The sequence below is a fragment of the Pezoporus wallicus genome, unplaced genomic scaffold, assembly GCF_028554395.1.
Source record: "Pezoporus wallicus isolate ANWC-B61680 ecotype Strahan unplaced genomic scaffold, APGP_CSIRO_Pwel_v1 contig_8166, whole genome shotgun sequence".
In the NCBI taxonomy this organism is placed as follows: Eukaryota; Metazoa; Chordata; class Aves; order Psittaciformes; family Psittacidae; genus Pezoporus; species Pezoporus wallicus.
The window spans coordinates 1-10,792 of NW_026638114.1; the positions used below are offsets into that span (position 1 = coordinate 1).

Here is a 10,792-nt window from a genome sequence, read left to right on the forward strand (position 1 = left end):
TGTCCTCCTCTGAGGTGCGGGGTCCGCTGAGGGGCTGCCGGCTTCACCCGCCCCAGCACCGCGCTGGGCCGAGACCCAGTGGTCTTCTCAGCGGGGGTCCATCCAAGGGAGGCGGAGCGGCCCAGCCCGCAGCGCTGAGGCGGGAGGGAAGGGCGCTGCTGTGAGGGGTTGGTGGTTGGCTGCGGTGGTTCCCGCTCCTGCCCGGGAGAGCCGTTAGGGCAGCGAGGCGGTCGGTCCCCGTTGCACAGGGAGCAGGGACGGGGCAGAGCGCCCGGCTGCTGAGCGCTTGTTGGGTGTCTCTTGTGTTTGCAGTGGGTTCGCGGTGCTGGTGCTTCTCTGGGTATCCTGAGGAACATCACCGTGTTCCTCTGGGAACAGGGGAGCGGAGGGCGCTTGGTGGTGGTGGGTGCTTAGAAATAAATCTTTTCAGCTCGAGCATGAGCGTTAAATAATACCTGGTTTGTGCCACCACGTAGTACTGAGGTTAAAAAGGGTGTTGCGTTTTTTGTCTATGAGCCGTTTATACTGAAAGAGTTCTTGGAAGATTTGGGTTTATTATGACCCTTTAGGAGAGAAAGTGAGGTGCAGTGTAAGCTTTTAGCAAAATACAGGAAACTAAGAGTGGAGCTCAGCTCCTTTGGTGTACTCAGACATTGCTTTCTACCTAAAAGAAAAGATGTCAGAAAGAAAGAAAGAAGATGCAGTAAGAAGGAATGAAAGAAACAAGCATCTGTGATTTGTAGCAGATTAAGTATTTTATAGCATTTGGTATCTTAAGTTACAGACGTATTGGTCAAAGCAAAATTTCCCTTTAAATAACCTCCAAAAGATGATTTTGTAATTTAAAAACCCTACATTCTTTCACTTAAACAGCTCAAAATTTGGACAAAACGTACCCTGTTGGTATTCCCAATCCACAAAGACTTTTCCTGGATAATAGGTGGCAGTTGTCTCAGGGTTTGCCCAATACAGGCTCTAGATTGTTAAATTCTTTGTGTACTGTTAAAACAAATCACCAATTATACAGTGAGCAAGAGGAAAAGAATGTTTGCTTTCCTAGGTCAGTCTCGGTTTCTTGGTGTCATACTCTCCCAGTCGACACCAGTTTGTTCAAATGACTTAATTCACGTGGTTTGGTTTTCTTCCAGGATGCTTTTGCTCTTTCTACATAAGTTTCCCTCTTCAGATGCGCTTAGTTTTGTACTTAAAGTAGTAGAAGGTGAAGTTGTTACACACTGAAAAATGGCAGGCTTCAAGCATTGCACACCTAAAGTAATCTTGGAACAGATAAATGCAAAGAACATGAAGCAATAACATACTCTCTTGTGTAACTTGCCAAGCTAAAGTTTATTATCTTCAATAGCTGTTGACCTCCTGGCATAGTCAGATGTTTTCAGACCACATTTAGCTCTGTATTTCCCACACAGATAGTGAAATTCTTGATGAAACTTGTGTAGGTTACACCTTTGAAGTCCTCGTGGTGTTGGTATTACAGTTAATTATGCTTCTCTCTATGAAAAAATCCTCATTACTCTTAGTTTTTACTTATTTACCACAACTTTCAGAAAAATCTGGACCTACAACTTCACTACTCTTTGCTACTCTATTGCCTGCACCCATCTGTGTTTCTGGAATAGGAAATATGGAATAAGAGAGGAAAAATAAAACCTCCTCAGCATCAGGGAACTATTCATGTGGTTTATTCACTTGTGAAACTACAACCAGAGTCCTGTGATATCTTATCTGCTAGGTGTGGGGAGAGCACAGCTACAGTGGGTTAGACAGGACTCCTTGTAGATGGCAGTAGTAATGACTGCTGTCTTCAGAGCACTTGTGATGGTTCCCAAACTCAGAAATGGCTCACAGGAGCAATGAGAAAAGCTCCTAAGAAAGGAGCCTTTTTTGCTTGAAAAGACTCAGTTATAGCTCTTCACTGGCAGGACAAACAGCGCTTTGGAAGGGGTAGGTGATTCAGTGCTTGCTGCTTGCAGCTGAAGCCATGCCATTGACTAGGGGAGAATTCAGGATTCAGTTATTTGGATGCTCACAGAGAAGGGGGAAGCTTTGGCTTCCATCTCCATGGCAAGCATTAGCTCTGTATTTTATCAGGTTGTTTTGAATAGTCTTTATGTGGATCAGAAATTAGGTCTCATTCCTCCCTCCTACTTGAGAGCCATAATCAATAGCTTAGAGAACCATGGCTGCTTTTCTCTTCTTTTTCAGATAGTTATCTGGGCCTTCAAAGGAGAACAAAATAATGACAGAATACCCATCGTGTTGCATAAGCTGGGGGATTGTCAGTGCCTCAGATACACAGTAAGATTGCACGGTGAGTTGTGAGATGGCAGTGATACCCCTTCACATTTAGTATGTGAAATACCCCAGGTTTTTGTGTGTGGCTTGTAACTAAGGAGATGGGCTGGGTGCGGTGATGAGTCAAGGGCAGCCCATGCTGCTCCACGCAGTCCCAGCACTTGAGTCAGTGATAAGTGTGTGCATGTCATTCCTTAAAAAGGTGAACAATTCCAGCTCACCGCCCTGAAGTGCTGGAACACAGAGTTGGAAGGTTGTTCAGCTTCTTTGCAAAGCCACCTGTAGTGCCAACTAATTGTGTAACGGGCTGAAATGAGTCTGGAGCTCATTGATGAGTGTGTCAGCAATTGCAATAATCTTATCAGTTACTGTAGTAACAGCACTGTAGTAACAGCAACGTTTCCATTGCAGTGTAAGAGACAGCAGTCAGTGTTTAAACTCCAGATTCATATTGCTACATGAATGTAGTGTTGATTACACGTTGGAGAGTGAGGAACACATAAACTAGTTTTCTCAAACTTATCTATCTCCTTGAATGTTTTACGGGTTCTCAGTTACCTGTCAATGCATGTTTGCAATGTCTATTGCTGTGGTGGTTTAAGGGTAAAGGCAGATTTAAAAGTCTATATGATATTGTAATAATGAGTTGCCACCTTTTGATGCAGGGCTGGCTTCTTTGATGAGTAGATTTTTTTGGTGAGCAAAGAGTATAGGCACTGATATTTCAGGGGAAAAGGGACTCTTCCTGATCAGACGTGGTCAGAAGCGTACAACATGTACCCTCTCCCATATTCAGATACTGAGACAAAATATTATACATTTTGTGTCTTAATAGTCCCATTAAGTCCGATAAATCCTGTGATCTGTAGCAGAACAACTGCAAAAGATGGGAGCTAGAACCTATTTACGTCAGATATTAGTGTTGTATCAGCATGAGCAAGTATTTCTGTATCTTTGACTCATACCAGAGTCCAGATAGCGTGTGACAAAGCCACTGACATCAGTAACACCACTATCAGGGGAAGCCTCCTCACTTCAACAGTTCAATTAACTGGCTTCTGCAATGGGTGGAATCTCATTATTAATCATCTTCTATACCACAAAACATGGTACTTGAAATTTGCTAGTTCATAGTTTGCTCTGGTGCTGTAGAGAAAGCAGAAGTGTGCAGTCTTGCTGAAAGAAATGGTTACAGACTGAAAATCACATTTTCAAGTCGCTATGGATACAGATATTTCCTAGTCAAGACCCTTTAAAAAGCTAAGGAAAGGGGGCTCATTCACAAACAGTAGGATTTTAAGATTTTGCAGCTATTTGTGTTCTACTTTCTCCCCACGAGTACTAAACACTGCTTTCAGCTTGTGCATTGCCACTGGCTCCAGTCACTGAAGTGGGTGCATCACTGAGCACCTGAGCTGTGTTCCTCCTCAGTCTGAAAGTGCTATGTTATCACCTCACAGTTTTAATCTTTAGAGCACTTGACAGGTCCTCCCACTGCCAGGACAAATGCTATCACTGTCATGGCCAAATAACCTAAATGTGAGGAAACAGATACTGAAGTTAATCAACTTTACAAACATGACAGGAGCATTTAGAGACCCCAGTTCAACAGATACTTAAATAGATGTTTCAATTCCTTTCTTTTAAACAAATAATGTAAATACCTGTGAAATACCCCTGCTAAGCTTGCTCTTGGAGGCTTTAGGCTTTCTGATTGCTGGGGTGGTGCTTTGATCACCTCCTGTTACAAGTACTTTCTATGGAAAAGCTCTCCTGTTGTTCAGTCCTTCCCATAAGCTACATTTAAACACCCAAATTATTAATACATACAAGCAGTTGTCATGGAGACAGTATTATCCAAAGTGGGGTTTTCTTAATAAGCGGCACAAAGTTGGCACATCCCACATGCCTTGTACAGACAATTCCTGCGGAATGTTTCCTGCGTTACACATGGGATAGATCCGTTTCTTTGCTTTTCATGCCAGCATGCTCTGGAGAAACCACTCTTTCTGGCTTTCAGATGGCTGGCTTTAGGAATGTGAAAAATGTAGGAGCTGTAAGAGGTGTTGGGTTTAGTTCAGGTCATAAGATCTTAGCAAGGGGCCATACAGCTCATTTCTGTGAGCCCTCAAACACAACGTGACAGCTGAATTAGGGCTGAAACCACTGTGGGATATATTTTCTCTCCTCATCTTGGTGCGTACACTTACAGCAAAATGCAGTAACTAATCCAAAAGCAGGCAGTTGGCTGATGTAGCTGGGGAGGCTGCAGGGCTGTAATGATGGTTGTTTTCGCTGGAACAAAACTGCAATCCTATTAAATGCCTATAAATCCAAGAGGACCTGGTGCTGTACCTGCAGACTTAAGGGTATTAAACCTGAACTCTCCGAGATGTTTTGCCCATACTTGTCATAATACTTCTGCTTTTTAACTGTGCCCTTGCAAAGTAGCACACAGCACAGTTCATCTGATAAGTAGGACTCTTTCTACCTTTATTCTGTGCTTCCTTCTTTTGTCTTGTCCTGGAGATCCTGTTACACTTATGCCAGGCAGCACCTAACTGATGATGCGGACATTCTGTAGCCTATTTATTTGAGTGAATGGATGAGATTCTCTTTATGTTATAGTTACTGCTTTCTCTTTTTTTTTTCCCCCAGATACTCTTCAGTTAATGCTACATCACAGTTACTGTCATAATGACCTTCATCTGGGCCAGGCAACCAGAGAATAAAGTTACAGAAAGACTGCAAAAAGGATTGCAGCAAGAAAACATGAGGTAGTCCTTCCTCCCTTTGCTGCCAGGTAAATGTCTGTTTCCTTCATAGCACCGCCAGTATCTTGTAGAGAAGGAAGCATGAACCCACTGGGGCTGTACCCATGACTTTTAGAAGCATGTTAATACCGTACCCGTGTTGGTTTGGAGATGTCAGTTGTCTTGTGTGACAAACAGGTCCACAAAGCCTGCTAAAGATGGCTTGGCCAAACCACCACCAGCTCTTGAGCTGGATTCCAAGCAGTGCTGTGTCCTGGCTGCTCCTTAAATGCTTCCTCCAAATAGAGAGACCAGGGAGGGAAGTTTCCTTTTGAAATCTATTTGTGTATGTGCTAAAGGACAAAGGAGATCCATGATCTAGTCACTGCACAGGCACACTTATTCTTAGATCATGATTTTGTTTCACTGTGGTTAACAAGTATATTATTAGTAATAGCTGGTTACAAATAATAACCTGGCCTTATTTTTAACCTAATACTGCATTGGATTTCATTGCAATAGGTGGGTTCACTGCTGTGCTTTGCTCTTTGAGTATTATCTTTCAGAATTTCAGTGCCTTCCATCTTCAGCATTAAAAATAGGTGTCAAGTTGAGTAATTATTATCGCTCCAAATCTCATGTGCAGCCTTACATAACAGTGTTCTCACCAAAAGCCTGATTTTAAGGGTGGAGTGGAAGAACATGCTGCGGCAACCTGAAATTATTTGCTCTACTGTAGCAGGGTTATACAGAGCCCAGATAGAACTGTTTCTTCTGAGGAAGCACTGAGAGCCAGTCTAATATTAATGAAAATAATAATGTGTGGAATGCCTCAGCTTTGGCATTATGTTGTCAGCACTCCTCAGTCCTGAGCAGAGGCCTTCTTGACAATCCTCTGTTGCCCAAGCAGAAACTACCAGTCATGCCAACTCAGTGACAGTCCAAATACTTGTGAGTTTAGTAACAGCAAATATATAAACATGCAAAGTGAAATAACAGTGGCAAATTACTTGGAAAGAGACTATCCCCAGCTGGACGGAGCTACCCTTGATAAACCTGAACTTCCTCATTAGTAACACTGTGTTCATAGGCAAAGTGCTGTCTGTTTTTACTAGCTAAGACTGTTTACCCTTCCAACCGTGAGCTGGGTTCCTTATGTCCATCATACTCTTGTCACTTTGGAAGGACAAAAAACAGTTGGGAAGAGGCAGTGGTCAATCCTGAGAACATCAGGTACCTTCTTTTAACTCTAACAAACTCTCAGCTCTCGTGGTGATCACAGTAACAACAAACCCTGATCTCTTCTATTTGCATAATATATTTTATTGTTTCATCCCCTGTTTCATTGCATGCTGTGACCTTCTTCCTTCATCGATGCATCAAAGCTGCATCATTCTTCCTGATTGCCATTCTTCTCTTCCATCCCTTTTCCTGTGCATAACTTCCTTTCCTCCCCCCTTTCAGCCTCATTGAATCAGATTTAGCCAAATGATCCACAACTGCTGATAAGCTCTGGCAATTGCATATAGAGGCTTTTCTTCCTGAGGTTGTGCATAGCATGAAAATAAAAACCACACTGTTATAAATTTGGCTAATAAAAATCTTACATTTGGGAAAAGTGTGAGAAATGGCCATGAATGGACCTGTTAATTTCGCTGCTAGATGGTGATGCCAGAACTCTTGGCATTCTACCTGGAGCTGGGATCTTACTGTCAGGGTCTAACTTCCTTTTTGATGTCTACAACATTAGTGATGGCTGCTGAGTGTGTTCCCTGGCACAGTAATGTTCTCCTCATGTTAGACCTAGAATGTGCACAGCCACTGAATCCTACAGATGCTGACCCTCAGCTGTTGGAGACTCAAGCCAACAGATTCTCCAAGTTTGTAGGCTTAAAGCTGGGCTCATGTTGTGAATGCTGAGTTCCAGCTGTGTTAGCTGAATCACTAACTGAATTTCACTCACAGGCAGTAACTGCATCTAAAAGTGTCAGTCTCTGTGTATTCCAAGGCATGAGCTAGTTCTAACCTTGCTGCCATGGTACAGAGATTTACTCTAGGTGTACGTATCTAGCACAAACATGACGTTAATTTGTACACTTCACCAGTACTGGTTTTCCTCCTCAGATTACAAACTGAAAAGATCAATGAAATGATGACTTGTTTTTGTGAGATGAATGGGAACTCCATAATTAATGATACCAGGTATATTAGCAGAGGGAAGAACTAGTTTCAGAAGACTGTCATTAACTTGAGCAATTGGAATTGTTCAGTTCCATAATGGATGTGTATTTATTACAGCACTGCATGAGTGGAGAGGCGATGGAGGGTCTATTACAACAGTGGTGCACCTTATCTGCACAGAATGAGAGGCAGAAGTTTGCTGGCTTCACAAGGGAGCCTCTCCAGCATGGAACACTCTGGGACAATGCACAGCAAGTTTAATTCTGATTCATGTTTTACTATCAAAAATCACATGTAAAACCCTGGCTCACCTCCCTCAAAGAGTGTTTATTTGGGAAGTGGCACCTTCCAGGCACTGAAGCTCTGATACAAATTGGCCTCAACAGAGTAAGTGTTAAACATCCCATTCTTGTGTTGTAGCTGTTCCCTGGTGAAGTCCCTCAATGTACGTTTTCATAAATTGCCCTCTCTGTCCTGACTGTAGTTATACTTCCCTTAAAAGGTATCTATTACAGCAGAAAATCAATGGTATTCATTCTTGTAGTAGTCCAAAAAGCTTTACTGGTATAGCTACTGCTGCTCTATTTTTTTGACAGTGTCCAATTGGAGGCAAATGTACCAAAATATGTCAAGACTTACTCATGTAGAGATAATATAGCAAGTGAAAGAATTTCCACCATAAAGGTGTGTACATTACAATAGCCTTGAGATAGGGCTGACTTCTTCCAAAACAAGTTCTTCTGGTTTTATGTGACTATTTAATATACTTCTGTGTTCAAGAAAAGAATTCTTGCTCTTACTCTGTACTAGGAAACCAGTATATCAGGAGGCACCATGGGCTGGGGAGCAGATCGGGAGACAGGAGGTGTCTCTTGTATATGTTTAAAGATCTTCAGGGCCATTTCAACTCCCACTTCCCCTTCAGTGCAGTGTTTCAGCTGCTATTCATTTTACTAGTTCTATGAGCAGGTATTAAGCTGAAATATGCATTCTTCAAAGTCTAAGAGATCTTTAACAGAAAAGTCAGAACAATTAGGTAAAGAAACTCATTATTATGCCTGTGAATGAAAGAGCTTCTGGGCAGTGTCACTGAATGCAAATACTTGCATTTTGTTCATCTGATTTAAATATAAATGCTTTCTCCAGATCATCCAGGAAAAAGATATATATATATTCATTTTAGAGAGGCTGACTACTGACAGAGGGTATCTATACTGTGGCTTTTCAGTTACTTCATTTCTGTACTCTCTTCTGCTCAAAAAATAACCTGTTCAGTGATTGCAGACAGAAAGGCAGTTTCATTTAACCTGAAGCTGTGTCTATGATGAAGTCAGGAACACAGCACTGGACAATAAGATTTCTAGGTGAGGTAGTGACAAATCATGTATCTTCTTGAAACTGCCGATACATATTTGTCAAGCAGGGGTGCTTCCAGCAGACTAGAGCTGCCTGTCAAGTGAAACCATGTGTGCTGGCAGCTGAGTACAATAGGTACCTGTGCATCCAGATCACTCCTGGTCCTCTTTTTTATGATGGGATAGTGAGTTGTGCTTTTTTGTTTTTGTAATTAAAGGGTGAGCAGATGGTGAGAACTTGAAGAGCTGCATCCATTAAATTAATGTTGAGAATGTCTCTACATTATAATTTAATATAATGGGATTTTCCTTCAGTGAAGTAAAACTACAGTGTAGTACTTGGGAATGTTTACTATAGAGAAGCTTCACTGGTAAAAGATTTCACTGACTCACACTGTGACTTGCTGCCAAAAGGGTGTTTCTTCATGCCAGTATATTTCACATGCCACCCTAGAGTGAACCTTTTTTCAACTACACACCTCCAGATTTATGTAACACCAAAGGGGACAATGGAATCTGACTGCCTGTGTTATAAAAGAGTAGATAGTAACAAGCAGGAGCTGGCTGGGCTGGTATTGAGAACAGTGTAACACGGGTTGGGTTTGACATGATTTCAGAGGTGTATTTAAGGGAGACAATCCAGATCAAACATTGAGACTGTTAAAAACTCGGTGTTTTGTCAGTTCCAGGAGTTAAGGTGCTACTTGTTGGATGACAATTCCATAAGTGGAGAGAACAAACTTTCTTATTTTTCATGAGACAAGAGTTTTAGTGACACTGGTTAAAACAGAAGAAGAAAACCCAACAGCAGTGACATGACTTTTATCAGCAGCAGTGGACACTGGTAGGTTTTCCTACATCTCAGAAAATATACTCAACTATAAATATTTGAGTGAAACTTGCCGAAGCCGCATTTTGGGAATCCTGTGTTTTATTCCTGGAATGGTTTTGAATTGTGGAAAGTTACAGCAAATGCTTTGTGCTGGTGATTCTGTACCCAGCTAGCTCCAGCTGTAGATACATAATACTGGTCTCCCACGCAGCTCCACCATGGCTGCAATCACACATTGTCTCCTGCATACAAAGGCTATTCCTCTAATAATCAGACACTGGGATAGGGATGAAATCATTATGGAAAATAGTACTAGAAAGAACACAAAGGCTCACAGTGGGCCCAAATGTCTCTGCTGCAAGCCTTCTGCCATCTAAATTACACCACAGATTAACCTGCCTCAATGGCTACAGAATGAGAAAACTAAAGGGATGAGCACACACACCATAGAAAAGTTTAAACTGCTCTTCCCTGCAGTGTAATCTGTGAAATCACTCTTACACTGTGTGGGAATAATTGGGAGGTCACAGAGGATTATGTGGGCATTTATGTTTCATTCTGGCTTAAGTGTGTTCAACTCCAGTGATAGCAACCAAATTGTTTCCATCTTCAGTAATGCTGCACTTGCTCCTAGGGCTGAATGCAGAAATAACAAGTTTATTAACTGCACATTTATCTCCCGCTGAGATCTCAGGTTTTCAAATTTCAGCGTTCAGCTACTGAAACATCGTGTCAGAAGTGCTGAAGCTTCTGTGGAATTGAAGAATAGGATGTTAATAGTGTCAGAGTAGAACAAAGCCGAACGTTGCTCCAGCGGCAGCCAGGGAACCTGACACATAGCACTTAAGTCTTCACCTACCACTGCATGAGATAAAACCTATCACTCCCTTGTCCCTGTTTCCCGTTTTCTTCCCTCTACTTGTATAATCTCTTGCAGAAGGAATGGCTCCTGCACTGGCTGTTTCCCACTTCTCTATTTTAACTGTTAGCTTGTCCTTCCTCCCCTTCAGAAGGTGGGGACTTCTGGTTTGGAGAAACAGCCACACAGCTGAAGTAAAGCCCATGGTGCTACTGAGCAGTTTCTCCTTTGGCATCATATGCTCTTCAGACTGCAGCGGAGCCCATCCTAGGAGATAATTAGCAGCTATATTCAAGTGACTCAGGGGAGGATTCGAGCTCTGCATTTTGAGAGGCTGTTTGTGTATCTGATGTAATTTTGTCTCATCACAGTCTGCCTGAGCTTTCTGTGCAACGAAACAAAGGGGAGAATTAACCAATGAGTCCAAAATACTTACACTGGGAAAATAACTATTTTGTTTTAACAGCTGCTGAGACTTTTTCTCCATTGAGCCTAAAGA

The 10,792-nt window shown here is 42.2% G+C and overlaps 1 long non-coding RNA gene across 2 annotated transcripts; it reads left to right on the forward strand.

Annotated features, from left to right (window-relative positions):
- The first annotated feature begins 914 nt into the window (after positions 1 to 914).
- On the forward strand, positions 915 to 10,792 carry LOC130599166 (uncharacterized). 2 transcript variants are annotated; one of them, XR_008972177.1, is made up of 4 exons: positions 915 to 1,750; positions 4,972 to 5,116; positions 7,365 to 7,931; positions 9,286 to 10,786. It is a non-coding gene; the product is annotated as an uncharacterized LOC130599166 (long non-coding RNA). The 2 variants fall into 2 exon arrangements; XR_008972176.1 differs by lacking the exon at positions 915 to 1,750 and having other exon boundaries at positions 1,796 to 5,116; positions 9,286 to 9,446; positions 10,760 to 10,792.